This window comes from Osmerus mordax, chromosome 25 (genome assembly GCF_038355195.1).
Source record: "Osmerus mordax isolate fOsmMor3 chromosome 25, fOsmMor3.pri, whole genome shotgun sequence".
Lineage (NCBI taxonomy): Eukaryota > Metazoa > Chordata > Actinopteri > Osmeriformes > Osmeridae > Osmerus > Osmerus mordax.
In genome coordinates this window covers 10,440,076-10,466,427 of record NC_090074.1, presented here as the reverse complement: position 1 = coordinate 10,466,427, position 26,352 = coordinate 10,440,076, and the positions used below count along the sequence as shown (strand labels likewise).

At 47.1% G+C, this 26,352-nt stretch overlaps 30 non-coding genes across 30 annotated transcripts; all 30 read left to right on the top strand.

Annotated features, from left to right (window-relative positions):
- The first annotated feature begins 387 nt into the window (after positions 1-387).
- On the top strand, positions 388-459 carry trnap-agg (transfer RNA proline (anticodon AGG)). Its single transcript has one exon. It is a non-coding gene; the product is annotated as a tRNA-Pro (tRNA).
- Positions 460-1,727: 1,268 nt separating this feature from the next.
- On the top strand, positions 1,728-1,799 carry trnap-ugg (transfer RNA proline (anticodon UGG)). The gene has a single exon. It is a non-coding gene; the product is annotated as a tRNA-Pro (tRNA).
- Positions 1,800-2,070: 271 nt separating this feature from the next.
- trnap-agg (transfer RNA proline (anticodon AGG)) lies at positions 2,071-2,142 on the top strand. Its single transcript has one exon. It is a non-coding gene; the product is annotated as a tRNA-Pro (tRNA).
- Positions 2,143-2,314: 172 nt separating this feature from the next.
- trnap-agg (transfer RNA proline (anticodon AGG)) lies at positions 2,315-2,386 on the top strand. Its single transcript has one exon. It is a non-coding gene; the product is annotated as a tRNA-Pro (tRNA).
- A 963-nt stretch (positions 2,387-3,349) lies between these two features.
- Positions 3,350-3,421, top strand: trnap-agg (transfer RNA proline (anticodon AGG)). Its single transcript has one exon. It is a non-coding gene; the product is annotated as a tRNA-Pro (tRNA).
- A 513-nt stretch (positions 3,422-3,934) lies between these two features.
- Positions 3,935-4,006, top strand: trnap-agg (transfer RNA proline (anticodon AGG)). Its single transcript has one exon. It is a non-coding gene; the product is annotated as a tRNA-Pro (tRNA).
- A 614-nt stretch (positions 4,007-4,620) lies between these two features.
- trnap-ugg (transfer RNA proline (anticodon UGG)) lies at positions 4,621-4,692 on the top strand. Its single transcript has one exon. It is a non-coding gene; the product is annotated as a tRNA-Pro (tRNA).
- Positions 4,693-5,655: 963 nt separating this feature from the next.
- trnap-agg (transfer RNA proline (anticodon AGG)) lies at positions 5,656-5,727 on the top strand. The gene has a single exon. It is a non-coding gene; the product is annotated as a tRNA-Pro (tRNA).
- A 271-nt stretch (positions 5,728-5,998) lies between these two features.
- trnap-ugg (transfer RNA proline (anticodon UGG)) lies at positions 5,999-6,070 on the top strand. The gene has a single exon. It is a non-coding gene; the product is annotated as a tRNA-Pro (tRNA).
- A 1,027-nt stretch (positions 6,071-7,097) lies between these two features.
- trnap-cgg (transfer RNA proline (anticodon CGG)) lies at positions 7,098-7,169 on the top strand. The gene has a single exon. It is a non-coding gene; the product is annotated as a tRNA-Pro (tRNA).
- Positions 7,170-8,772: 1,603 nt separating this feature from the next.
- On the top strand, positions 8,773-8,844 carry trnap-agg (transfer RNA proline (anticodon AGG)). The gene has a single exon. It is a non-coding gene; the product is annotated as a tRNA-Pro (tRNA).
- Positions 8,845-9,115: 271 nt separating this feature from the next.
- Positions 9,116-9,187, top strand: trnap-cgg (transfer RNA proline (anticodon CGG)). The gene has a single exon. It is a non-coding gene; the product is annotated as a tRNA-Pro (tRNA).
- Positions 9,188-9,463: 276 nt separating this feature from the next.
- trnap-agg (transfer RNA proline (anticodon AGG)) lies at positions 9,464-9,535 on the top strand. The gene has a single exon. It is a non-coding gene; the product is annotated as a tRNA-Pro (tRNA).
- A 1,510-nt stretch (positions 9,536-11,045) lies between these two features.
- On the top strand, positions 11,046-11,117 carry trnap-ugg (transfer RNA proline (anticodon UGG)). Its single transcript has one exon. It is a non-coding gene; the product is annotated as a tRNA-Pro (tRNA).
- A 271-nt stretch (positions 11,118-11,388) lies between these two features.
- trnap-agg (transfer RNA proline (anticodon AGG)) lies at positions 11,389-11,460 on the top strand. Its single transcript has one exon. It is a non-coding gene; the product is annotated as a tRNA-Pro (tRNA).
- Positions 11,461-11,632: 172 nt separating this feature from the next.
- Positions 11,633-11,704, top strand: trnap-agg (transfer RNA proline (anticodon AGG)). The gene has a single exon. It is a non-coding gene; the product is annotated as a tRNA-Pro (tRNA).
- A 963-nt stretch (positions 11,705-12,667) lies between these two features.
- On the top strand, positions 12,668-12,739 carry trnap-agg (transfer RNA proline (anticodon AGG)). The gene has a single exon. It is a non-coding gene; the product is annotated as a tRNA-Pro (tRNA).
- A 513-nt stretch (positions 12,740-13,252) lies between these two features.
- trnap-agg (transfer RNA proline (anticodon AGG)) lies at positions 13,253-13,324 on the top strand. The gene has a single exon. It is a non-coding gene; the product is annotated as a tRNA-Pro (tRNA).
- A 614-nt stretch (positions 13,325-13,938) lies between these two features.
- trnap-ugg (transfer RNA proline (anticodon UGG)) lies at positions 13,939-14,010 on the top strand. The gene has a single exon. It is a non-coding gene; the product is annotated as a tRNA-Pro (tRNA).
- A 963-nt stretch (positions 14,011-14,973) lies between these two features.
- trnap-agg (transfer RNA proline (anticodon AGG)) lies at positions 14,974-15,045 on the top strand. The gene has a single exon. It is a non-coding gene; the product is annotated as a tRNA-Pro (tRNA).
- Positions 15,046-15,316: 271 nt separating this feature from the next.
- trnap-ugg (transfer RNA proline (anticodon UGG)) lies at positions 15,317-15,388 on the top strand. The gene has a single exon. It is a non-coding gene; the product is annotated as a tRNA-Pro (tRNA).
- A 1,027-nt stretch (positions 15,389-16,415) lies between these two features.
- Positions 16,416-16,487, top strand: trnap-cgg (transfer RNA proline (anticodon CGG)). Its single transcript has one exon. It is a non-coding gene; the product is annotated as a tRNA-Pro (tRNA).
- A 1,603-nt stretch (positions 16,488-18,090) lies between these two features.
- trnap-agg (transfer RNA proline (anticodon AGG)) lies at positions 18,091-18,162 on the top strand. Its single transcript has one exon. It is a non-coding gene; the product is annotated as a tRNA-Pro (tRNA).
- Positions 18,163-18,433: 271 nt separating this feature from the next.
- On the top strand, positions 18,434-18,505 carry trnap-cgg (transfer RNA proline (anticodon CGG)). Its single transcript has one exon. It is a non-coding gene; the product is annotated as a tRNA-Pro (tRNA).
- A 1,413-nt stretch (positions 18,506-19,918) lies between these two features.
- trnap-agg (transfer RNA proline (anticodon AGG)) lies at positions 19,919-19,990 on the top strand. The gene has a single exon. It is a non-coding gene; the product is annotated as a tRNA-Pro (tRNA).
- A 613-nt stretch (positions 19,991-20,603) lies between these two features.
- On the top strand, positions 20,604-20,675 carry trnap-agg (transfer RNA proline (anticodon AGG)). The gene has a single exon. It is a non-coding gene; the product is annotated as a tRNA-Pro (tRNA).
- Positions 20,676-21,154: 479 nt separating this feature from the next.
- Positions 21,155-21,226, top strand: trnap-agg (transfer RNA proline (anticodon AGG)). The gene has a single exon. It is a non-coding gene; the product is annotated as a tRNA-Pro (tRNA).
- A 1,163-nt stretch (positions 21,227-22,389) lies between these two features.
- On the top strand, positions 22,390-22,461 carry trnap-ugg (transfer RNA proline (anticodon UGG)). Its single transcript has one exon. It is a non-coding gene; the product is annotated as a tRNA-Pro (tRNA).
- Positions 22,462-24,314: 1,853 nt separating this feature from the next.
- trnap-ugg (transfer RNA proline (anticodon UGG)) lies at positions 24,315-24,386 on the top strand. Its single transcript has one exon. It is a non-coding gene; the product is annotated as a tRNA-Pro (tRNA).
- A 620-nt stretch (positions 24,387-25,006) lies between these two features.
- On the top strand, positions 25,007-25,078 carry trnap-ugg (transfer RNA proline (anticodon UGG)). The gene has a single exon. It is a non-coding gene; the product is annotated as a tRNA-Pro (tRNA).
- The last annotated feature ends 1,274 nt before the right edge of the window (positions 25,079-26,352 follow it).

The window sequence follows — 26,352 nt, the reverse complement described above, 5'->3', positions numbered from 1 at the left end:
TTTTGTGGCAACAAATTGATCAATCGAAGCAGGAACTAGAACATGGCTCGTTGGTCTAGGGGTATGGTTCTCGATTTGGGTGGGAGAGGTCCAAGGTTCAAATCCGGGACGAGCAATTTACAGTATGCTGTAGAAGGAGGTAACCTGGCAAGGTGGGCTCCTGTTCTAATCCCAGATCAGTCCTTTACCCAACGTAGATCGGGGTGATTTGCTGCGGAAGTTTCTCTTTTTGTCTAAACATGTTTTGTGACAACAAATCGATCAAAGCAGCAACCAGAGCATGGCTCGTTGGTCTCGTGGTATGAATCTCGCTTAGGGTGCAGGGAGCCTTTGTGTAAGCATGTTTTGTGACAACAAATCGATCAATCGAAGAAACAACTAGAAAGTGGCTCGTTGGTCTAGGGGTATGATTCTCGCTTAGGGTCCGAGAGGTCCCGGGTTCAAATCCCGGACGAGCCCATTACAGTATGCTGTAGAAGGAGGTAACCTTGCAAAGAGGGCTCCTGTTCTATTCCCAAATCAGTCCTTTACCCATCGTAGATCGGGGCGATTTGCTGCAGAAGTTTTTCTTTTTGTCTAAGCATGTTTTGTGACAACAAATCGATCAAAGCAGCAACCAGAGCATGGCTCGTTGGTCTCGTGGTATGAATCTCGCTTAGGGTGCAGGGAACCTTTGTCTAAGCATGTTTTGTGACAACAAGGCGATCAATCGAAGCAGCAACTACAACATGGCTCGTTGGTCTAGGGGTATGATTCTCGCTTTGGGTGAGAGAGGTCCCGGGTTCAAATCCCGGAAGAGCCCTTTACAATATGCTGTAGAAGGAGGTAACCTGGCAAAGAAGGCTCCTGTTCTATTCCCAAATCAGTCCTTTACCCATCGTAGATCGGGGCGATTTGCTGCAGAAGTTTTTCTTTTTGTCCAAGCATGTTTTGTGACAACAAATCGATCAAAGCAGCAACCAGAGCATGGCTCGTTGGTCTCGTGGTATGAATCTCGCTTAGGGTGCAGGGAGCCTTTGTGTAAGCATGTTTTGTGACAACAAATCGATCAATCGAAGAAACAACTAGAAAGTGGCTCGTTGGTCTAGGGGTATGATTCTCGCTTAGGGTGCAGGGAGCCTTTGTCTAAGCATGTCTTGTGACAACAAATCGATCAATCGTAGCAGCAACTAGAACATGGCTTCTTGGTCTAGGGGTATGATTCTCGCTTTGGGTGCGAGAGGTCCCGGGTTCAAATCCCGGACGAGCCCTTTACAGTATGCTGTAGAAGGAGGTAACCTGGCAAAGAGGGCTCCTGTTCTATTCCCAAATCAGTCCTTTACCCATCGTAGATCGGGGCGATTTGCTGCAGAAGTTTTTCTTTTTGTCTAAGCATGTTTTGTGACAACAAATCGATCAAAGCAGCAACCAGAGCATGGCTCGTTGGTCTCGTGGTATGAATCTCGCTTAGGGTGCAGGGAACCTTTGTCTAAGCATGTTTTGTGACAACAAGGCGATCAATCGAAGCAGCAACTACAACATGGCTCGTTGGTCAAGGGGTATGATTCTCGCTTAGGGTGCAGGGAGCCTTTGTCTAAGCATGTTTTGTGACAACAAATCGATCAAAGCAGCAACCAGAACATGGCTTGTTGGTCTAGGGGTATGATTCTCGCTTAGGGTGCAGGGAGCCTTTGTCTAAGCATGTTTTGTGACAACAAGGCGATCAATCGAAGCAGCAACTACAACATGGCTCGTTGGTCTAGGGGTATGATTCTCGCTTTGGGTGCGAGAGGTCCCGGGTTCAAATCCCGGACGAGCCCTTTACAGTATGCTGTAGAAGGAGGTAACCTGGCAAAGAGGGCTCCTGTTCTATTCCCAAATCAGTCCTTTACCCATCGTAGATCGGGGCGATTTGCTGCAGAAGTTTTTCTTTTTGTCTAAGCATGTTTTGTGACAACAAATCGATCAAAGCAGCAACCAGAGCATGGCTCGTTGGTCTCGTGGTATGAATCTAGCTTAGGGTGCAGGGAGCCTTTGTGTAAGCATGTTTTGTGACAACAAATCGATCAATCAAAGAAGCAACTAGAAAGTGGCTCGTTGGTCTAGGGGTATGATTCTCGCTTAGGGTGCGAGACATCCCGGGTTCAAATCCCGGACGAGCCCTTTACAGTATGCTGTTGAAAGAGGTAACCTGGTAAAGAGGGCTCCTGTTCTATCCCCAAATCAGTCCTTTACCCAACGTAGATCGGCGTGATTTGCTGCGGAGGTTTCTCCAGCTCTTTTTGTCCAAGCATGTTTTGTGACAACAAATCGATCAAAGCAGCAACCAGAACATGGCTCGTTGGTCTAGGGGTATGATTCTCGCTTAGGGTGCGAGAGGTCCGGGGTTCAAATCCCGGACGAGCCCTTTACAGTATGCTGGTGAAGGAGGTAACATGGCAAAGAGGGCTCCTGTTCTATTCACAAATCAGTCCTTTACCCAACGTAGATCGGGGTGATTTGCTGCGGAAGTTTCTCTATTTGTCTAAGCATGTTTTGTGGCAACAAATCGATCAATCGAAGCAGGAACTAGAACATGGCTCGTTGGTCTAGGGGTATGATTCTCGCTTAGGGTGCGAGAGGTCCCGGGTTCAAATCCCGGAAGAGCCCCTTACAGTATGCTGTTGAAAGAGGTTGCCTGGCAAAGAGTGCTCCTGTTCTATCCCCAAATCAGTCCTTTACCCAACGTAGATCGGCGTGATTTGCTGCGGAAGTTTCTCCAGCTCTTTTTGTCCAAGCATGTTTTGTGACAACAAATCGATCAAAGCAGCAACCAGAACATGGCTCGTTGGTCTAGGGGTATGATTCTCGCTTAGGGTGCAGGGAGCCTTTGTCTAAGCATGTTTTGTGACAACAAATCGATCAAAGCAGCAACCAGAACATGGCTTGTTGGTCTAGGGGTATGATTCTCGCTTAGGGTGCAGGGAGCCTTTGTCTAAGCATGTTTTGTGACAACAAGGCGATCAATCGAAGCAGCAACTACAACATGGCTCGTTGGTCTAGGGGTATGATTCTCGCTTTGGGTGCGATATGTCCCGGGTTAAAATCCCGGACGAGCCCTTTACAGTATGCTGTAGAATGAGGTAACCTGGCAAAGAGGGCTCCTGTTCTATTCCCAAATCAGTTCTTTACCCATCGTAGATCGGGGCGATTTGCTGCAGAAGTTTTTCTTTTTGTCTAAGCATGTTTTGTGACAACAAATCGATCAAAGCAGCAACTACAACATGGCTCGTTGGTCTCGTGGTATGATTCTCGCTTAGGGTGAAGGGAGCCTTTGTCTAAGCATGTTTTGTGACAACAAATCGATCAATCGAAGCAGCAACTAGAACATGGCTCGTTGGTCTAGGGGTATGATTCTCGCTTAGGGTGCGAGAGGTCCCGGGTTCAAATCCCGGACGAGCCCATTACAGTATGCTGTTGAAGGAGGTAACATGGCAAAGAGGGCTCCTGTTCTATTCACAAATCAGTCCTTTACCCAACGTAGATCGGGGTGATTTGCTGCGGAAGTTTCTCTATTTGTCAAAGCATGTTTTGTGGCAACAAATTGATCAATCGAAGCAGGAACTAGAACATGGCTCGTTGGTCTAGGGGTATGGTTCTCGATTTGGGTGGGAGAGGTCCAAGGTTCAAATCCGGGACGAGCAATTTACAGTATGCTGTAGAAGGAGGTAACCTGGCAAGGTGGGCTCCTGTTCTAATCCCAGATCAGTCCTTTACCCAACGTAGATCGGGGTGATTTGCTGCGGAAGTTTCTCTTTTTGTCTAAACATGTTTTGTGACAACAAATCGATCAAAGCAGCAACCAGAGCATGGCTCGTTGGTCTCGTGGTATGAATCTCGCTTAGGGTGCAGGGAGCCTTTGTGTAAGCATGTTTTGTGACAACAAATCGATCAATCGAAGAAACAACTAGAAAGTGGCTCGTTGGTCTAGGGGTATGATTCTCGCTTAGGGTCCGAGAGGTCCCGGGTTCAAATCCCGGACGAGCCCATTACAGTATGCTGTAGAAGGAGGTAACCTTGCAAAGAGGGCTCCTGTTCTATTCCCAAATCAGTCCTTTACCCATCGTAGATCGGGGCGATTTGCTGCAGAAGTTTTTCTTTTTGTCTAAGCATGTTTTGTGACAACAAATCGATCAAAGCAGCAACCAGAGCATGGCTCGTTGGTCTCGTGGTATGAATCTCGCTTAGGGTGCAGGGAACCTTTGTCTAAGCATGTTTTGTGACAACAAGGCGATCAATCGAAGCAGCAACTACAACATGGCTCGTTGGTCTAGGGGTATGATTCTCGCTTTGGGTGAGAGAGGTCCCGGGTTCAAATCCCGGAAGAGCCCTTTACAATATGCTGTAGAAGGAGGTAACCTGGCAAAGAAGGCTCCTGTTCTATTCCCAAATCAGTCCTTTACCCATCGTAGATCGGGGCGATTTGCTGCAGAAGTTTTTCTTTTTGTCCAAGCATGTTTTGTGACAACAAATCGATCAAAGCAGCAACCAGAACATGGCTCGTTGGTCTAGGGGTATGATTCTCGCTTAGGGTGCAGGGAGCCTTTGTCTAAGCATGTTTTGTGACAACAAATCGATCAATCGTAGCAGCAACTAGAACATGGCTCGTTGGTCTAGGGGTATGATTCTCGCTTTGGGTGCGAGAGGTCCCGGGTTCAAATCCCGGACGAGCCCTTTACAGTATGCTGTAGAAGGAGGTAACCTGAAAAAGAGGGCTCCTGTTCTATTCCCAAATCAGTCCTTTACCCATCGTAGATCTGGGCGATTTGCTGCAGAAGTTTTTCTTTTTGTCTAAGCATGTTTTGTGACGACTAATCGATCAAAGCAGCAACCAGAGCATGGCTCGTTGGTCTCGTGGTATGAATCTCGCTTAGGGTGCAGGGAGCCTTTGTGTAAGCATGTTTTGTGACAACAAATCGATCAATCGAAGAAACAACTAGAAAGTGGTTCGTTGGTCTAGGGGTATGATTCTCGCTTAGGGTGAGAGACGTCCCGGGTGCAAATCCCGGACGAGCCCTTTACAGTATGCTGTTGAAAGAGGTAACCTGGCAAAGAGGGCTCCTGTTCTATCCCCAAATCAGTCCTTTACCCAACGTAGATCGGCGTGATTTGCTGCGGAGGTTTCTCCAGCTCTTTTTGTCCAAGCATGTTTTGTGACAACAAATCGATCAAAGCAGCAACCAGAACATGGCTCGTTGGTCTAGGGGTATGATTCTCGCTTAGGGTGCAGGGAGCCTTTGTCTAAGCATGTTTTGTGACAACAAATCGATCAATCGAAGCAGCAACTACAACTTGGCTCGTTGGTCTAGGGGTATGATTCTCGCTTTGGGTGTGAGAGGTCTCGGGTTCAAATCCCGGACGAGCCCTTTACAGTATGCTGTAGAAGGAGGTAACCTGGCAAAGAGGGCTCCTGTTCTATTCCCAAATCAGTCCTTTACCCATCGTAGATCGGGGCGATTTGCTGCAGAAGTTTTTCTTTTTGTCTAAGCATGTTTTGTGACAACAAATCGATCAAAGCAGCAACTACAACATGGCTCGTTGGTCTCGTGGTATGATTCTCGCTTAGGGTGCAGGGAGCCTTTGTCTAAGCATGTTTTGTGACAACAAATCGATCAATCGAAGCAGCAACTAGAACATGGCTCGTTGGTCTAGGGGTATGATTCTCGCTTAGGGTGCGAGAGGTCCCGGGTTCAAATCCCGGACGAGCCCATTACAGTATGCTGTAGAAGGAGGTAACCTTGCAAAGAGGGCTCCTGTTCTATTCCCAAATCAGTCCTTTACCCATCGTAGATCGGGGCGATTTGCTGCAGAAGTTTTTCTTTTTGTCTAAGCATGTTTTGTGACAACAAATCGATCAAAGCAGCAACCAGAGCATGGCTCGTTGGTCTCGTGGTATGATTCTCGCTTAGGGTGCAGGGAGCCTTTGTCTAAGCATGTTTTGTGACAACAAGGCGATCAATCGAAGCGGTAACTACAACATGGCTCGTTGGTCTAGGGGTATGGTTCTCGCTTTGGGTGCGAGAGGTCCCGGGTTCAAATCCCGGACGAGCCCTTTACAGTATGCTGTAGAAGGAGGTAACCTGGCAAAGAGGGCTCCTGTTCTATTCCCAAATCAGTCCTTTACCCATCGTAGATCGGGGCGATTTGCTGCAGAAGTTTCTCTATTTGTTTTAGCATGTTTTGTGACAACAAATCGATCAATCGAAGCAGCAACTAGAACATGGCTCGTTGGTCTAGGGGTATGATTCTAGCTTAGGGTGCGGGATCTCGGATGAGCCCACTACAGTAGGTTGTTGAAGGAGGTTATTTAGTGAAGAGGGCTCCTGTTCTAATCCCAGATCAGTCCTTTACCCAACGTAGATCGGGGTGATTTGCTGCAGAAGTTCCTCCAGCTCTTTTTGTCTAAGCATTTTTTCTGACAACAAATCGATCAAAGCAGCAACCAGAACATGGCTCATTGGTCTCGTGGTATGATTCTCGCTTAGGGTGCAGGGAGCTTTTGTTTAAGCATGTTTTGTGACAACAAATCGATGAAAGCAGCAACCAGAACATGGCTCGTTGGTAGAACATGATTCCAGCTTAGGGTGCGGGATCTCGGATGAGCCCATTTCAGTTGGTTGTTGAAGGAGGTTATTTAGTGAAGAGGGCTCCTGTTCTAATCCCAGATCAGTACTTTACCCAGTGTAGCTCGGCGTGATTTGCTGCGGATGTTTCTCTTTTTGTCTAAGCATGTTTTGTGACAAAAAATCGATCAAAGCAGCAACCAGAACATGGCTCGTTGGTCTCGTGGTATGATTTTTGCTTAGGGTGCAGGAAGCCTTTGTGTAAGCATGTTTTGTGACAACAAATCGATCAATCGAAGCAGCAACTAGAACATGGCTCGTTGGTCAAGGTGTATGATTCTCGCTTTGGGTGCAGGGAGCCTTTGTCTAAGCATGTTTTGTGACAACAAATCGATCAAAGCAGCAACCAGGGCATGGTTCGTTGGTCTAGGGGTATGATTCTCGCTTCGGGTGCAGGGAGCCTTTGTTTAAGCATGTTTTGTGACAACAAATCTATCAAAGCAGCAACCAGAGCATGGCTCGTTGGTCTAGGGGTATGATTCTCGCTTCGGGTGCGATAGGTCCCGGGTTCGAATCCCGGACGAGCCCTTTACAGTATGTTGTTGAAGGAGGTTACTTGGTGAAGAGGGTTCCTGTTCTAATCCCAGATCAGTCCTTTACCCAACGTAGATTGGGGTGATTTGCTGCAGAAGTTTTTCCAGCTCTTTTTGTTTACGCATGTTTTGTGACAACAAATCGATCAAAGCAGCAACCAATACATTGCTCGTTGGTCTCGTGGTATGATTCTCGCTTAGGGTGCAGGGAGCCTTTGTTTAAGCATGTTTTGTGACAACAAATCGATCAAAGCAGCAACCAGAGCATGGCTCGTTGGTCTAGGGGTATGATTCTCGCTTCGGGTGCGAGAGGTCCCGGGTGCGAATCCCGTATGAGCCCTTTACAGAATGTTGTTGAAGGAGGTTACTTGGTAAAGAGGGCTCCTGTTCTAATCCCAGATCAGTCCTTTACCCAACGTAGATTGGGGTGATTTGCTGCAGAAGTTTTTCCAGCTCTTTTTGTTTACGCATGTTTTGTGACAACAAATCTATCAATCAAAGCAGCAACCAGAACATGGCTCATTGGTCTCGTGGTATGATTCTCGCTTAGGGTGCAGGGAGCTTTTGTTTAAGCATGTTTTGTGACAACAAATCGATGAAAGCAGCAACCAGAACATGGCTCGTTGGTCTCGTGGTATGATTCTCGCTTAGGGTGCAGGGAGCCTTTGTCTAAGCATGTTTTGTGACAACAAATCGATCCATCGAAGCAGCAACTAAAACATGGCTCTTTGGTCTAGGGGTATGAGTCTCACTTTGGGTGCGAGAGGTCCAGGGTTCAAATCCTGGACGAGCCCTTTCCAGTATGCTGTTGAAGGAGGTAACATGGCAAAGAGTGTTCCTGTTCTATTCCCATATCAGTCCTTTACCCAACGTAGATCGGGGTAATTTGCTGCAGAAATTTCTCCAGCTCTTTTTGTCTACGCATTTTTTTTACAACAACTTAATCAAAGCAGCAACCAGAACATGGCTCGTTGGTCTCGTGGTATGATTCTCGCTTAGGGTGCAGGGAGCCTTTGTCTAAGCATGTTTTGTGACAACAAATCGATGAAAGCAGCAACCAGAACATGGCTCGTTGGTAGAACATGATTCTAGCTTAGGGTGCGGGATCTCGGATGAGCCCATTTCAGTTGGTTGTTGAAGGAGGTTATTTAGTGAAGAGGGCTCCTGTTCTAATCCCAGATCAGTACTTTACCCAGTGTAGCTCGGCGTGATTTGCTGCGGATGTTTCTCTTTTTGTCTAAGCATGTTTTGTGACAACAAATCGATCAAAGCAGCAACCAATACATTGCTCGTTGGTCTCGTGGTATGATTCTCGCTTAGGGTGCAGGGAGCCTTTGTTTAAGCATGTTTTGTGACAACAAATCGATCAATCGAAGCAGCAACTAGAACATGGCTCGTTGGTCAAGGGGTATGATTCTCGCTTTGGGTGCAGGGAGCCTTTGTCTAAGCATGTTTTGTTACAACAAATCGATCAATCGAAGCAGCAACTATAACATTGCTCATTGGTCAAGGGGTATGATTCTCGCTTAGGCTGCAGGGAGCCTTTGTCTAAGCATTTTTTTTTTACAACAAATCAATCAAAGCAGCAACCAAAACATGGCTCGTTGGTCTAGGGGTATGATTCTCGCTCAGGGTGCGAGAGGTCCTGGGTTCAAATCCCGGACGAGCCCATTACAGTATGCTGTTGAAGGAGGTAACATGGCAAAGAGGGCTCCTGTTCTATTCCCAAATCAGTCCTTTACCCAACGTAGATCGGGGTGATTTGCTGTAGGAGTTTCTCTATTTGTCTTAGCATGTTTTGTGACAACAAATCGATCAATCGAAGCAGCAACTAGAACATGGCTCGTTGGTCAAGGTGTATGATTCTCGCTTTGGGTGCAGGGAGCCTTTATCTAAGCATGTTTTGTGACAACAAATCGATCAAAGCAGCAACCAGAGCATGGCTCGTTGGTCTAGGGGTATGATTCTCGCTTCGGGTGCGAGAGGTCCCGGGTTCGAATCCCGGACGAGCCCTTTACAGTATGTTGTTGAAGGAGGTTACTTGGTGAAGAGGGCTCCTGTTCTATTCCCATATCAGTATTTTACCCAATGTAGATCGGGGTGATTTGCTGCAGAAGTTTCTCCAGTTCTTTTTGTCTACGCATTTTTTTTACAACAACTTAATCAAAGCAGCAACCAGAACATGGCTCGTTGGTCTCGTGGTATGATTCTCGCTTAGGGTGTAGGGAGCCTTTGTCTAAGCATGTTATGTGACAACATATCGATCAATCGAAGCAGCAATTAGAACATGGCTTGTTGGTCTAGGGGTATGATTCTCGCTTAGGGTGCGAGAGGTCCCGGGTTCAAATCCCGGACGAGCCCATTACAGTATGCTGTTGAAGGAGGTAACATGGCAAAGAGGGCTCCTGTTCTATTCACAAATCAGTCCTTTACCCAACGTAGATCGGGGTGATTTGCTGCGGAAGTTTCTCTATTTGTCAAAGCATGTTTTGTGGCAACAAATTGATCAATCGAAGCAGGAACTAGAACATGGCTCGTTGGTCTAGGGGTATGGTTCTCGATTTGGGTGGGAGAGGTCCAAGGTTCAAATCCGGGACGAGCAATTTACAGTATGCTGTAGAAGGAGGTAACCTGGCAAGGTGGGCTCCTGTTCTAATCCCAGATCAGTCCTTTACCCAACGTAGATCGGGGTGATTTGCTGCGGAAGTTTCTCTTTTTGTCTAAACATGTTTTGTGACAACAAATCGATCAAAGCAGCAACCAGAGCATGGCTCGTTGGTCTCGTGGTATGAATCTCGCTTAGGGTGCAGGGAGCCTTTGTGTAAGCATGTTTTGTGACAACAAATCGATCAATCGAAGAAACAACTAGAAAGTGGCTCGTTGGTCTAGGGGTATGATTCTCGCTTTGGGTGAGAGAGGTCCCGGGTTCAAATCCCGGAAGAGCCCTTTACAATATGCTGTAGAAGGAGGTAACCTGGCAAAGAAGGCTCCTGTTCTATTCCCAAATCAGTCCTTTACCCATCGTAGATCGGGGCGATTTGCTGCAGAAGTTTTTCTTTTTGTCCAAGCATGTTTTGTGACAACAAATCGATCAAAGCAGCAACCAGAGCATGGCTCGTTGGTCTCGTGGTATGAATCTCGCTTAGGGTGCAGGGAGCCTTTGTGTAAGCATGTTTTGTGACAACAAATCGATCAATCGAAGAAACAACTAGAAAGTGGCTCGTTGGTCTAGGGGTATGATTCTCGCTTAGGGTGCAGGGAGCCTTTGTCTAAGCATGTCTTGTGACAACAAATCGATCAATCGTAGCAGCAACTAGAACATGGCTTCTTGGTCTAGGGGTATGATTCTCGCTTTGGGTGCGAGAGGTCCCGGGTTCAAATCCCGGACGAGCCCTTTACAGTATGCTGTAGAAGGAGGTAACCTGGCAAAGAGGGCTCCTGTTCTATTCCCAAATCAGTCCTTTACCCATCGTAGATCGGGGCGATTTGCTGCAGAAGTTTTTCTTTTTGTCTAAGCATGTTTTGTGACAACAAATCGATCAAAGCAGCAACCAGAGCATGGCTCGTTGGTCTCGTGGTATGAATCTCGCTTAGGGTGCAGGGAACCTTTGTCTAAGCATGTTTTGTGACAACAAGGCGATCAATCGAAGCAGCAACTACAACATGGCTCGTTGGTCAAGGGGTATGATTCTCGCTTAGGGTGCAGGGAGCCTTTGTCTAAGCATGTTTTGTGACAACAAATCGATCAAAGCAGCAACCAGAACATGGCTTGTTGGTCTAGGGGTATGATTCTCGCTTAGGGTGCAGGGAGCCTTTGTCTAAGCATGTTTTGTGACAACAAGGCGATCAATCGAAGCAGCAACTACAACATGGCTCGTTGGTCTAGGGGTATGATTCTCGCTTTGGGTGCGAGAGGTCCCGGGTTCAAATCCCGGACGAGCCCTTTACAGTATGCTGTAGAAGGAGGTAACCTGGCAAAGAGGGCTCCTGTTCTATTCCCAAATCAGTCCTTTACCCATCGTAGATCGGGGCGATTTGCTGCAGAAGTTTTTCTTTTTGTCTAAGCATGTTTTGTGACAACAAATCGATCAAAGCAGCAACCAGAGCATGGCTCGTTGGTCTCGTGGTATGAATCTAGCTTAGGGTGCAGGGAGCCTTTGTGTAAGCATGTTTTGTGACAACAAATCGATCAATCAAAGAAGCAACTAGAAAGTGGCTCGTTGGTCTAGGGGTATGATTCTCGCTTAGGGTGCGAGACATCCCGGGTTCAAATCCCGGACGAGCCCTTTACAGTATGCTGTTGAAAGAGGTAACCTGGTAAAGAGGGCTCCTGTTCTATCCCCAAATCAGTCCTTTACCCAACGTAGATCGGCGTGATTTGCTGCGGAGGTTTCTCCAGCTCTTTTTGTCCAAGCATGTTTTGTGACAACAAATCGATCAAAGCAGCAACCAGAACATGGCTCGTTGGTCTAGGGGTATGATTCTCGCTTAGGGTGCGAGAGGTCCGGGGTTCAAATCCCGGACGAGCCCTTTACAGTATGCTGGTGAAGGAGGTAACATGGCAAAGAGGGCTCCTGTTCTATTCACAAATCAGTCCTTTACCCAACGTAGATCGGGGTGATTTGCTGCGGAAGTTTCTCTATTTGTCTAAGCATGTTTTGTGGCAACAAATCGATCAATCGAAGCAGGAACTAGAACATGGCTCGTTGGTCTAGGGGTATGATTCTCGCTTAGGGTGCGAGAGGTCCCGGGTTCAAATCCCGGAAGAGCCCCTTACAGTATGCTGTTGAAAGAGGTTGCCTGGCAAAGAGTGCTCCTGTTCTATCCCCAAATCAGTCCTTTACCCAACGTAGATCGGCGTGATTTGCTGCGGAAGTTTCTCCAGCTCTTTTTGTCCAAGCATGTTTTGTGACAACAAATCGATCAAAGCAGCAACCAGAACATGGCTCGTTGGTCTAGGGGTATGATTCTCGCTTAGGGTGCAGGGAGCCTTTGTCTAAGCATGTTTTGTGACAACAAATCGATCAAAGCAGCAACCAGAACATGGCTTGTTGGTCTAGGGGTATGATTCTCGCTTAGGGTGCAGGGAGCCTTTGTCTAAGCATGTTTTGTGACAACAAGGCGATCAATCGAAGCAGCAACTACAACATGGCTCGTTGGTCTAGGGGTATGATTCTCGCTTTGGGTGCGATATGTCCCGGGTTAAAATCCCGGACGAGCCCTTTACAGTATGCTGTAGAATGAGGTAACCTGGCAAAGAGGGCTCCTGTTCTATTCCCAAATCAGTTCTTTACCCATCGTAGATCGGGGCGATTTGCTGCAGAAGTTTTTCTTTTTGTCTAAGCATGTTTTGTGACAACAAATCGATCAAAGCAGCAACTACAACATGGCTCGTTGGTCTCGTGGTATGATTCTCGCTTAGGGTGAAGGGAGCCTTTGTCTAAGCATGTTTTGTGACAACAAATCGATCAATCGAAGCAGCAACTAGAACATGGCTCGTTGGTCTAGGGGTATGATTCTCGCTTAGGGTGCGAGAGGTCCCGGGTTCAAATCCCGGACGAGCCCATTACAGTATGCTGTTGAAGGAGGTAACATGGCAAAGAGGGCTCCTGTTCTATTCACAAATCAGTCCTTTACCCAACGTAGATCGGGGTGATTTGCTGCGGAAGTTTCTCTATTTGTCAAAGCATGTTTTGTGGCAACAAATTGATCAATCGAAGCAGGAACTAGAACATGGCTCGTTGGTCTAGGGGTATGGTTCTCGATTTGGGTGGGAGAGGTCCAAGGTTCAAATCCGGGACGAGCAATTTACAGTATGCTGTAGAAGGAGGTAACCTGGCAAGGTGGGCTCCTGTTCTAATCCCAGATCAGTCCTTTACCCAACGTAGATCGGGGTGATTTGCTGCGGAAGTTTCTCTTTTTGTCTAAACATGTTTTGTGACAACAAATCGATCAAAGCAGCAACCAGAGCATGGCTCGTTGGTCTCGTGGTATGAATCTCGCTTAGGGTGCAGGGAGCCTTTGTGTAAGCATGTTTTGTGACAACAAATCGATCAATCGAAGAAACAACTAGAAAGTGGCTCGTTGGTCTAGGGGTATGATTCTCGCTTAGGGTCCGAGAGGTCCCGGGTTCAAATCCCGGACGAGCCCATTACAGTATGCTGTAGAAGGAGGTAACCTTGCAAAGAGGGCTCCTGTTCTATTCCCAAATCAGTCCTTTACCCATCGTAGATCGGGGCGATTTGCTGCAGAAGTTTTTCTTTTTGTCTAAGCATGTTTTGTGACAACAAATCGATCAAAGCAGCAACCAGAGCATGGCTCGTTGGTCTCGTGGTATGAATCTCGCTTAGGGTGCAGGGAACCTTTGTCTAAGCATGTTTTGTGACAACAAGGCGATCAATCGAAGCAGCAACTACAACATGGCTCGTTGGTCTAGGGGTATGATTCTCGCTTTGGGTGAGAGAGGTCCCGGGTTCAAATCCCGGAAGAGCCCTTTACAATATGCTGTAGAAGGAGGTAACCTGGCAAAGAAGGCTCCTGTTCTATTCCCAAATCAGTCCTTTACCCATCGTAGATCGGGGCGATTTGCTGCAGAAGTTTTTCTTTTTGTCCAAGCATGTTTTGTGACAACAAATCGATCAAAGCAGCAACCAGAACATGGCTCGTTGGTCTAGGGGTATGATTCTCGCTTAGGGTGCAGGGAGCCTTTGTCTAAGCATGTTTTGTGACAACAAATCGATCAATCGTAGCAGCAACTAGAACATGGCTCGTTGGTCTAGGGGTATGATTCTCGCTTTGGGTGCGAGAGGTCCCGGGTTCAAATCCCGGACGAGCCCTTTACAGTATGCTGTAGAAGGAGGTAACCTGAAAAAGAGGGCTCCTGTTCTATTCCCAAATCAGTCCTTTACCCATCGTAGATCTGGGCGATTTGCTGCAGAAGTTTTTCTTTTTGTCTAAGCATGTTTTGTGACGACTAATCGATCAAAGCAGCAACCAGAGCATGGCTCGTTGGTCTCGTGGTATGAATCTCGCTTAGGGTGCAGGGAGCCTTTGTGTAAGCATGTTTTGTGACAACAAATCGATCAATCGAAGAAACAACTAGAAAGTGGTTCGTTGGTCTAGGGGTATGATTCTCGCTTAGGGTGAGAGACGTCCCGGGTGCAAATCCCGGACGAGCCCTTTACAGTATGCTGTTGAAAGAGGTAACCTGGCAAAGAGGGCTCCTGTTCTATCCCCAAATCAGTCCTTTACCCAACGTAGATCGGCGTGATTTGCTGCGGAGGTTTCTCCAGCTCTTTTTGTCCAAGCATGTTTTGTGACAACAAATCGATCAAAGCAGCAACCAGAACATGGCTCGTTGGTCTAGGGGTATGATTCTCGCTTAGGGTGCAGGGAGCCTTTGTCTAAGCATGTTTTGTGACAACAAATCGATCAATCGAAGCAGCAACTACAACTTGGCTCGTTGGTCTAGGGGTATGATTCTCGCTTTGGGTGTGAGAGGTCTCGGGTTCAAATCCCGGACGAGCCCTTTACAGTATGCTGTAGAAGGAGGTAACCTGGCAAAGAGGGCTCCTGTTCTATTCCCAAATCAGTCCTTTACCCATCGTAGATCGGGGCGATTTGCTGCAGAAGTTTTTCTTTTTGTCTAAGCATGTTTTGTGACAACAAATCGATCAAAGCAGCAACTACAACATGGCTCGTTGGTCTCGTGGTATGATTCTCGCTTAGGGTGCAGGGAGCCTTTGTCTAAGCATGTTTTGTGACAACAAATCGATCAATCGAAGCAGCAACTAGAACATGGCTCGTTGGTCTAGGGGTATGATTCTCGCTTAGGGTGCGAGAGGTCCCGGGTTCAAATCCCGGACGAGCCCATTACAGTATGCTGTAGAAGGAGGTAACCTTGCAAAGAGGGCTCCTGTTCTATTCCCAAATCAGTCCTTTACCCATCGTAGATCGGGGCGATTTGCTGCAGAAGTTTTTCTTTTTGTCTAAGCATGTTTTGTGACAACAAATCGATCAAAGCAGCAACCAGAGCATGGCTCGTTGGTCTCGTGGTATGATTCTCGCTTAGGGTGCAGGGAGCCTTTGTCTAAGCATGTTTTGTGACAACAAGGCGATCAATCGAAGCGGTAACTACAACATGGCTCGTTGGTCTAGGGGTATGGTTCTCGCTTTGGGTGCGAGAGGTCCCGGGTTCAAATCCCGGACGAGCCCTTTACAGTATGCTGTAGAAGGAGGTAACCTGGCAAAGAGGGCTCCTGTTCTATTCCCAAATCAGTCCTTTACCCATCGTAGATCGGGGCGATTTGCTGCAGAAGTTTCTCTATTTGTTTTAGCATGTTTTGTGACAACAAATCGATCAATCGAAGCAGCAACTAGAACATGGCTCGTTGGTCTAGGGGTATGATTCTAGCTTAGGGTGCGGGATCTCGGATGAGCCCACTACAGTAGGTTGTTGAAGGAGGTTATTTAGTGAAGAGGGCTCCTGTTCTAATCCCAGATCAGTCCTTTACCCAACGTAGATCGGGGTGATTTGCTGCAGAAGTTCCTCCAGCTCTTTTTGTCTAAGCATTTTTTCTGACAACAAATCGATCAAAGCAGCAACCAGAACATGGCTCATTGGTCTCGTGGTATGATTCTCGCTTAGGGTGCAGGGAGCTTTTGTTTAAGCATGTTTTGTGACAACAAATCGATGAAAGCAGCAACCAGAACATGGCTCGTTGGTAGAACATGATTCCAGCTTAGGGTGCGGGATCTCGGATGAGCCCATTTCAGTTGGTTGTTGAAGGAGGTTATTTAGTGAAGAGGGCTCCTGTTCTAATCCCAGATCAGTACTTTACCCAGTGTAGCTCGGCGTGATTTGCTGCGGATGTTTCTCTTTTTGTCTAAGCATGTTTTGTGACAAAAAATCGATCAAAGCAGCAACCAGAACATGGCTCGTTGGTCTCGTGGTATGATTTTTGCTTAGGGTGCAGGAAGCCTTTGTGTAAGCATGTTTTGTGACAACAAATCGATCAATCGAAGCAGCAACTAGAACATGGCTCGTTGGTCAAGGTGTATGATTCTCGCTTTGGGTGCAGGGAGCCTTTGTCTAAGCATGTTTTGTGACAACAAATCGATCAAAGCAGCAACCAGGGCATGGTTCGTTGGTCTAGGGGTATGATTCTCGCTTCGGGTGCAGGGAGCCTTTGTTTAAGCATGTTTTGTGACAACAAATCTATCAAAGCAGCAACCAGAGCATGGCTCGTTGGTCTAGGGGTATGATTCTCGCTTCGGGTGCGATAGGTCCCGGGTTCGAATCCCGGACGAGCCCTTTACAGTATGTTGTTGAAGGAGGTTACTTGGTGAAGAGGGTTCCTGTTCTAATCCCAGATCAGTCCTTTACCCAACGTAGATTGGGGTGATTTGCTGCAGAAGTTTTTCCAGCTCTTTTTGTTTACGCATGTTTTGTGACAACAAATCGATCAAAGCAGCAACCAATACATTGCTCGTTGGTCTCGTGGTATGATTCTCGCTTAGGGTGCAGGGAGCCTTTGTTTAAGCATGTTTTGTGACAACAAATCGATCAAAGCAGCAACCAGAGCATGGCTCGTTGGTCTAGGGGTATGATTCTCGCTTCGGGTGCGAGAGGTCCCGGGTGCGAATCCCGTATGAGCCCTTTACAGAATGTTGTTGAAGGAGGTTACTTGGTAAAGAGGGCTCCTGTTCTAATCCCAGATCAGTCCTTTACCCAACGTAGATTGGGGTGATTTGCTGCAGAAGTTTTTCCAGCTCTTTTTGTTTACGCATGTTTTGTGACAACAAATCTATCAATCAAAGCAGCAACCAGAACATGGCTCATTGGTCTCGTGGTATGATTCTCGCTTAGGGTGCAGGGAGCTTTTGTTTAAGCATGTTTTGTGACAACAAATCGATGAAAGCAGCAACCAGAACATGGCTCGTTGGTCTCGTGGTATGATTCTCGCTTAGGGTGCAGGGAGCCTTTGTCTAAGCATGTTTTGTGACAACAAATCGATCCATCGAAGCAGCAACTAAAACATGGCTCTTTGGTCTAGGGGTATGAGTCTCACTTTGGGTGCGAGAGGTCCAGGGTTCAAATCCTGGACGAGCCCTTTCCAGTATGCTGTTGAAGGAGGTAACATGGCAAAGAGTGTTCCTGTTCTATTCCCATATCAGTCCTTTACCCAACGTAGATCGGGGTAATTTGCTGCAGAAATTTCTCCAGCTCTTTTTGTCTACGCATTTTTTTTACAACAACTTAATCAAAGCAGCAACCAGAACATGGCTCGTTGGTCTCGTGGTATGATTCTCGCTTAGGGTGCAGGGAGCCTTTGTCTAAGCATGTTTTGTGACAACAAATCGATGAAAGCAGCAACCAGAACATGGCTCGTTGGTAGAACATGATTCTAGCTTAGGGTGCGGGATCTCGGATGAGCCCATTTCAGTTGGTTGTTGAAGGAGGTTATTTAGTGAAGAGGGCTCCTGTTCTAATCCCAGATCAGTACTTTACCCAGTGTAGCTCGGCGTGATTTGCTGCGGATGTTTCTCTTTTTGTCTAAGCATGTTTTGTGACAACAAATCGATCAAAGCAGCAACCAATACATTGCTCGTTGGTCTCGTGGTATGATTCTCGCTTAGGGTGCAGGGAGCCTTTGTTTAAGCATGTTTTGTGACAACAAATCGATCAATCGAAGCAGCAACTAGAACATGGCTCGTTGGTCAAGGGGTATGATTCTCGCTTTGGGTGCAGGGAGCCTTTGTCTAAGCATGTTTTGTTACAACAAATCGATCAATCGAAGCAGCAACTATAACATTGCTCATTGGTCAAGGGGTATGATTCTCGCTTAGGCTGCAGGGAGCCTTTGTCTAAGCATTTTTTTTTTACAACAAATCAATCAAAGCAGCAACCAAAACATGGCTCGTTGGTCTAGGGGTATGATTCTCGCTCAGGGTGCGAGAGGTCCTGGGTTCAAATCCCGGACGAGCCCATTACAGTATGCTGTTGAAGGAGGTAACATGGCAAAGAGGGCTCCTGTTCTATTCCCAAATCAGTCCTTTACCCAACGTAGATCGGGGTGATTTGCTGTAGGAGTTTCTCTATTTGTCTTAGCATGTTTTGTGACAACAAATCGATCAATCGAAGCAGCAACTAGAACATGGCTCGTTGGTCAAGGTGTATGATTCTCGCTTTGGGTGCAGGGAGCCTTTATCTAAGCATGTTTTGTGACAACAAATCGATCAAAGCAGCAACCAGAGCATGGCTCGTTGGTCTAGGGGTATGATTCTCGCTTCGGGTGCGAGAGGTCCCGGGTTCGAATCCCGGACGAGCCCTTTACAGTATGTTGTTGAAGGAGGTTACTTGGTGAAGAGGGCTCCTGTTCTATTCCCATATCAGTATTTTACCCAATGTAGATCGGGGTGATTTGCTGCAGAAGTTTCTCCAGTTCTTTTTGTCTACGCATTTTTTTTACAACAACTTAATCAAAGCAGCAACCAGAACATGGCTCGTTGGTCTCGTGGTATGATTCTCGCTTAGGGTGTAGGGAGCCTTTGTCTAAGCATGTTATGTGACAACATATCGATCAATCGAAGCAGCAATTAGAACATGGCTTGTTGGTCTAGGGGTATGATTCTCGCTTAGGGTGCGAGAGAGGTCCTGGGTTCAAATCCCGGACGAGACCATTACAGTATGCTGTTGAAAGAGGTAACCTGGCAAAGAGGGCACCTGTTCTATTCCCAAATCAGTCCTTTACCCAATGTAGATCGGCGTGATTTGCTTTGGAAATTTCTCTTTTTGTCTAAGCATGTTTGGTTACAACAAATCGATCAAAGCAGCAACCAGAGCATGGCTCGTTGGTCTAGGGGTATGATTCTCGCTTAAGGTGCGAGAGGTCCGGGGTACAAATCCCGTACGAGCCCATTGCAGTATACTGTTGAAGGAGGTAATGTGGCAAAGAGGGCACCTGTTCTATTCCCAAATCATTCCTTTACCCAACGTAGATCGGGGTGATTTGCTGTAGAAGTTTCTCTATTTGTTTTAGCATGTTTTGTGACAACAAATCGATCAATCGAAGCAGCAGCTAGAACATGGCTCGTTGGTCTAGGGGTATGATTCTAGCTTAGGGTGCGGGATCTCCGATGAGCCCACTACAGTAGGTTGTTGAAGGAGGTTATTTAGTGAAGAGGGCTCCTGTTCTAATCCCAGATCAGTCCTTTACCCAACGTAGATCGGGGTGATTTGCTGCAGAAGTTCCTCCAGCTCTTTTTGTCTAAGCATTTTTTCTGACAACAAATCGATCAAAGCAGCAACCAGAACATGGCTCATTGGTCTCGTGGTATGATTCTCGCTTAGGGTGCAGGGAGCTTTTGTTTAAGCATGTTTTGTGACAACAAATCGATGAAAGCAGCAACCAGAACATGGCTCGTTGGTAGAACATGATTCCAGCTTAGGGTGCGGGATCTCGGATGAGCCCATTTCTGTTGGTTGTTGAAGGAGGTTATTTAGTGAAGAGGGCTCCTGTTCTAATCCCAGATCAGTACTTTACCCAGTGTAGCTCGGCGTGATTTGCTGCGGATGTTTCTCTTTTTGTCTAAGCATGTTTTGTGACAAAAAATCGATCAAAGCAGCAACCAGAACATGGCTCGTTGGTCTCGTGGTATGATTTTTGCTTAGGGTGCAGGAAGCCTTTGTGTAAGCATGTTTTGTGACAACAAATCGATCAATCGAAGCAGCAACTAGAACATGGCTCGTTGGTCTAGGGGTATGATTCTCGCTTAGGGTGCGAGAGGTCCCGGGTTCAAATCCCGGACGAGCCCATTACAGTATGCTGTAGAAGGTGGTAACCTTGTAAAGAGGGCTCTTGTTCTATTCCCAAATCAGTCCTTTACCCATCGTAGATCGGGGCGATTTGCTGCAGAAGTTTTTCTTTTTGTCTAAGCATGTTTTGTGACAACAAATCGATCAAAGCAGCAACCAGAGCATGGCTCGTTGGTCTCGTGGTATGAATCTCGCTTAGGGTGCAGGGAACCTTTGTCTAAGCATGTTTTGTGAAAACAAGGCGATCAATCGAAGCAGCAACTACAACATGGCTCGTTGGTCTAGGGGTATGATTCTCGCTTTGGGTGCGAGAGGTCCCGGTTCAAAACCTGGACGAGCCCTTTACAGTATGCTGTAGAAGGAGGTAACCTGGCAAAGAGGGCTCCTGTTCTATTCCCAAATCAGTCCTTTACCCATCGTAGATCGGGGCGATTTGCTGCAGAAGTTTTTCTTTTTGTCTAAGCATGTTTTGTGACAACAAATCGATCAAAGCAGCAACCAGAGCATGGCTCGTTGGTCTCGTGGTATGAATCTCGCTTAGGGTGCAGGGAGCCTTTGTGTAAGCATGTTTTGTGACAACAAATCGATCAATCGAAGAAACAACTAGAAAGTGGCTCGTTGGTCTAGGGGTATGATTCTCGCTTAGGGTGCGAGAGGTCCCGGGTTCAAATCCCGGACGAGCCCCTTACAGTATGCTGTTGAAAGAGGTAACCTGGCAATGAGGGCTCCTGTTCTATCCCCAAATCAGTCCTTTACCCAACGTAGATCGGCGTGATTTGCTGCGGAAGTTTCTCCAGCTCTTTTTGTCCAAGCATGTTTTGTGACAACAAATCGATCAAAGCAGCAACCAGAACATGGCTCGTTGGTCTAGGGGTATGATTCTCGCTTAGGGTGCAGGGAGCCTTTGTCTAAGCATGTTTTGTGACAACAAATCGATCAAAGCAGCAACCAGAACATGGCTTGTTGGTCTAGGGGTATGATTCTCGCTTAGGGTGCAGGGAGCCTTTGTCTAAGCATGTTTTGTGACAACAAGGCGATCAATCGAAGCAGCAACTACAACATGGCTCGTTGGTCTAGGGGTATGATTCTCGCTTAGGGTGCAGGGAGCCTTTGTCTAAGCATGTTTTGTGACAACAAATCGATCAAAGCAGCAACCAGAACATGGCTTGTTGGTCTAGGGGTATGATTCTCGCTTAGGGTGCGAGAGGTCCTGGGTTCAAATCCCGGACGAGCCCATTACAGTATGCTGGTGAAGGAGGTAACATGGCAAAGAGGGCTCCTGTTCTATTCCCAAATCAGTCCTTTACCCAACGTAGATCGGGGTGATTTGCTGCGGAAGTTTCTCTATTTGTCTAAGCATGTTTTGTGGCAACAAATCGATCAATCGAAGCAGCAACTACAACATGGCTCGTTGGTCTAGGGGTATGATTCTCGCTTAGGGTGCAGGGAGCCTTTGTCTAAGCATGTTTTGTGACAACAAATCGATCAAAGCAGCAACCAGAACATGGTTTGTTGGTCTAGGGGTATGATTCTCGCTTAGGGTGCAGGGAGCCTTTGTCTAAGCATGTTTTGTGACAACAAGGCGATCAATCGAAGCAGCAATTACAACATGGCTCGTTGGTCTAGGGGTATGATTCTCGCTTAGGGTGCAGGGAGCCTTTGTCTAAGCATGTTTTGTGGCAACAAATCGATCAATCGAAGCAGCAACTACAACATGGCTCGTTGGTCTAGGGGTATGATTCTCGCTTTGGGTGTGAGAGGTCTCGGGTTCAAATCCCGGACGAGCCCTTTACAGTATGCTGTAGAAGGAGGTAACCTGGCAAAGAGGGCTCCTGTTCTATTCCCAAATCAGTCCTTTACCCATCGTAGATCGGGGCGATTTGCTGCAGAAGTTTTTCTTTTTGTCTAAGCATGTTTTGTGACAACAAATCGATCAAAGCAGCAACCAGAGCATGGCTCGTTGGTCTCGTGGTATGAATCTCGCTTAGGGTGCAGGGAACCTTTGTCTAAGCATGTTTTGTGACAACAAGGCGATCAATCGAAGCAGCAACTACAACATGGCTCGTTGGTCTAGGGGTATGATTCTCGCTTTGGGTGCGAGAGGTCCGGGGTTCAAATCCCGGACGAGCCCTTTACAGTATGCTGTAGAAGGAGGTAACCTGGCAAAGAGGGCTCCTGTTCTATTCCCAAATCAGTCCTTTACCCATCGTAGATCGGGGCGATTTGCTGCAGAAGTTTGTCTTTTTGTCTAAGCATGTTTTGTGACAACAAATCGATCAAAGCAGCAACCAGAACATGGCTCGTTGGTCTAGGGGTATGATTCTCGCTTAGGGTGCAGGGAGCCTTTGTCTAAGCATGTTTTGTGACAACAAATCGATCAAAGCAGCAACCAGAACATGGCTCGTTGGTCTAGGGGTATGATTCTCGCTTTGGGTGCGAGAGGTCCCGGGTTCAAATCCCGGACGAGCCCATTACAGTATGCTGTAGAAGGAGGTAACCTGGCAAAGAGGGCTCCTGTTCTATTCCCAAATCAGTCCTTTACCCATCGTAGATCGGGGATTTGCTGCAGAAGTTTTTCTTTTTGTCTAAGCATGTTTTGTGACAACAAATCGATCAAAGCAGCAACCAGAACATGGCTCGTTGGTCTAGGGGTATGATTCTCGCTTAGGGTGCAGGGAGCCTTTGTCTAAGCATGTTTTGTGACAACAAATCGATCAAAGCAGCAACCAGAACATGGTTTGTTGGTCTAGGGGTATGATTCTCGCTTAGGGTGCAGGGAGCCTTTGTCTAAGCATGTTTTGTGACAACAAGGCGATCAATCGAAGCAGCAACTACAACATGGCTCGTTGGTCTAGGGGTATGATTCTCGCTTAGGGTGCAGGGAGCCTTTGTCTAAGCATGTTTTGTGGCAACAAATCGATCAATCGAAGCAGCAACTACAACATGGCTCGTTGGTCTAGGGGTATGATTCTCGCTTTGGGTGTGAGAGGTCTCGGGTTCAAATCCCGGACGAGCCCTTTACAGTATGCTGTAGAAGGAGGTAACCTGGCAAAGAGGGCTCCTGTTCTATTCCCAAATCAGTCCTTTACCCATCGTAGATCGGGGCGATTTGCTGCAGAAGTTTTTCTTTTTGTCTAAGCATGTTTTGTGACAACAAATCGATCAAAGCAGCAACCAGAGCATGGCTCGTTGGTCTCGTGGTATGAATCTCGCTTAGGGTGCAGGGAACCTTTGTCTAAGCATGTTTTGTGACAACAAGGCGATCAATCGAAGCAGCAACTACAACATGGCTCGTTGGTCTAGGGGTATGATTCTCGCTTTGGGTGCGAGAGGTCCCGGGTTCAAATCCCGAACGAGCCCATTACAGTATGCTGTAGAAGGAGGTAACCTGGCAAAGAGGGCTCCTGTTCTATTCCCAAATCAGTCCTTTACCCATCGTAGATCGGGGCGATTTGCTGCAGAAGTTTTTCTTTTTGTCTAAGCATGTTTTGTGACGACTAATCGATCAAAGCAGCAACCAGAGCATGGCTCGTTGGTCTCGTGGTATGAATCTCGCTTAGGGTGCAGGGAACCTTTGTCTAAGCATGTTTTGTGACAACAAGGCGATCAATCGAAGCAGCAACTACAACATGGCTCGTTGGTCTAGGGATATGATTCTCGCTTTGGGTGCGAGAGGTCCCGGGTTCAAATCCCGGACGAGCCCTTTACAGTATGCTGTAGAAGGAGGTAACCTGAAAAAGAGGGCTCCTGTTCTATTCCCAAATCAGTCCTTTACCCATCGTAGATTGGGGCTATTTGCTGCAGAAGTTTTTCTTTTTGTCTAAGCATGTTTTGTGACGACTAATCGATCAAAGCAGCAACCAGAGCATGGCTCGTTGGTCTCGTGGTATGAATCTCGCTTAGGGTGCAGGGAGCCTTTGTGTAAGCATGTTTTAAGACAACAAGGCGATCAGTCGAAGCAGCAACTACAACATGGCTCGTTGGTCTAGGGGTATGATTCTCGCTTAGGGTGCGAGAGGTCCAGGGTTCAAATCCCGGACTAGCCCCTAATAGTATGCTGTTGAAAGAGGTAACCTGGCAAAGAGGGCTCCTGTTCTATCCCCAAATCAGTCCTTTACCCAACGTAGATCGGCGTGATTTGCTGCGGAGGTTTCTCCAGCTCTTTTTGTCCAAGCATGTTTTGTGACAACAAATCGATCAAAGCAGCAACCAGAACATGGCTCGTTGGTCTAGGGGTATGATTCTCGCTTAGGGTGCAGGGAGCCTTTGTCTAAGCATGTTTTGTGACAACAAATCGATCAATCGTAGCAGCAACTAGAACATGGCTCGTTGGTCTAGGGGTATGATTCTCGCTTTGGGTGCGAGAGGTCCCGGGTTCAAATCCCGGACGAGCCCTTTATAGTATGCTGTTGAAAGAGGTAACCTGGCAAAGAGGGCTCCTGTTCTATCCCCAAATCAGTCCTTTACCCAACGTAGATCGGCGTGATTTGCTGCGGAGGTTTCTCCAGCTCTTTTTGTCCAAGCATGTTTTGTGACAACAAATCGATCAAAGCAGCAACCAGAACATGGCTCGTTGGTCTAGGGGTATGATTCTCGCTTAGGGTGCAGGGAGCCTTTGTCTAAGCATGTTTTGTGACAACAAATCGATCAATCGTAGCAGCAACTAGAACATGGCTCGTTGGTCTAGGGGTATGATTCTCGCTTTGGGTGCAAGAGGTCCCGGGTTCAAATCCCGGACGAGCCCTTTACAGTATGCTGTAGAAGGAGGTAACCTGGCAAAGAGGGCTCCTGTTCTATTCCCAAATCAGTCCTTTACCCATCGTAGATCGGGGCGATTTGCTGCAGAAGTTTTTCTTTTTGTCTAAGCATGTTTTGTGACAACAAATCGATCAAAGCAGCAACCAGAGCATGGCTCGTTGGTCTCGTGGTATGAATCTCGCTTAGGGTGCAGGGAGCCTTTGTGTAAGCATGTTTTGTGACAACAAATCGATCAATCGAAGAAACAACTAGAAAGTGGCTCGTTGGTCTAGGGGTATGATTCTCGCTTTGGGTGCGAGAGGTCCCGGGTTCAAATCCCGGACGAGCCCCTTACAGTATGCTGTTGAAAGAGGTAACCTGGCAAAGAGGGCTCCTGTTCTATCCCCAAATCAGTCCTTTACCCAACGTAGATCGGCATGATTTGCTGCGGAAGTTTCTCCAGCTCTTTTTGTCCAAGCATGTTTTGTGACAACAAATCGATCAAAGCAGCAACCAGAACATGGCTTGTTGGTCTAGGGGTATGATTCTCGCTTAGGGTGCAGGGAGCCTTTGTCTAAGCATGTTTTGTGACAACAAATCGATCAAAGCAGCAACCAGAACATGGCTTGTTGGTCTAGGGGTATGATTCTCGCTTAGGGTGCAGGGAGCCTTTGTCTAAGCATGTTTTGTGACAACAAATCGATCAATCGAAGCAGCAACTAGAACATGGCTTGTTGGTCTAGGGGTATGATTCTCGCTTAGGGTGCGAGAGGTCGGGGGTTCAAATCCAGGACGAGCCCATTACAGTATGCTGTTGAAGGAGGTAACTTGGCAAAGAGGGCTCCTGTTCTATTCACAAATCAGTCCTTTACCCAACGTAGATCGGGGTGATTTGCTGCGGAAGTTTCTCTATTTGTCTAAGCATGTTTTGTGGCAACAAATCGATCAATCGAAGCAGGAACTAGAACATGGCTCGTTGGTCTAGGGGTATGGTTCTCGGTTTGGGTGGGAGAGGTCCAAGGTTCAAATCCGTAACGAGCCTTTTACAGTATGCTGTAGAAGGAGGTAACCTGGCAAAGAGGGCTCCTGTTCTATTCCCAAATCATTCCTTTACCCATCGTAGATCGGGGCGATTTGCTGCTGAAGTTTTTCTTTTTGTCTAAGCATGTTTTGTGACAACAAATCGATGAAAGCAGCAACCAGAGCATGGCTCGTTGGTCTCGTGGTATGAATCTCGCTTAGGGTGCAGGGAACCTTTGTCTAAGCATGTTTTAAGACAACAAGGCGATCAATCGAAGCAGCAACTACAACATGGCTCGTTGGTCTAGGGGTATGATTCTCGCTTAGGGTGCGAGAGGTCCAGGGTTCAAATCCCGGACTAGCCCCTAATAGTATGCTGTTGAAAGAGGTAACCTGGCAAAGAGGGCTCCTGTTCTATCCCCAAATCAGTCCTTTACCCAACGTAGATCGGCGTGATTTGCTGCGGAGGTTTCTCCAGCTCTTTTTGTCCAAGCATGTTTTGTGACAACAAATCGATCAAAGCAGCAACCAGAACATGGCTCGTTGGTCTAGGGGTATGATTCTCGCTTAGGGTGCAGGGAGCCTTTGTCTAAGCATGTTTTGT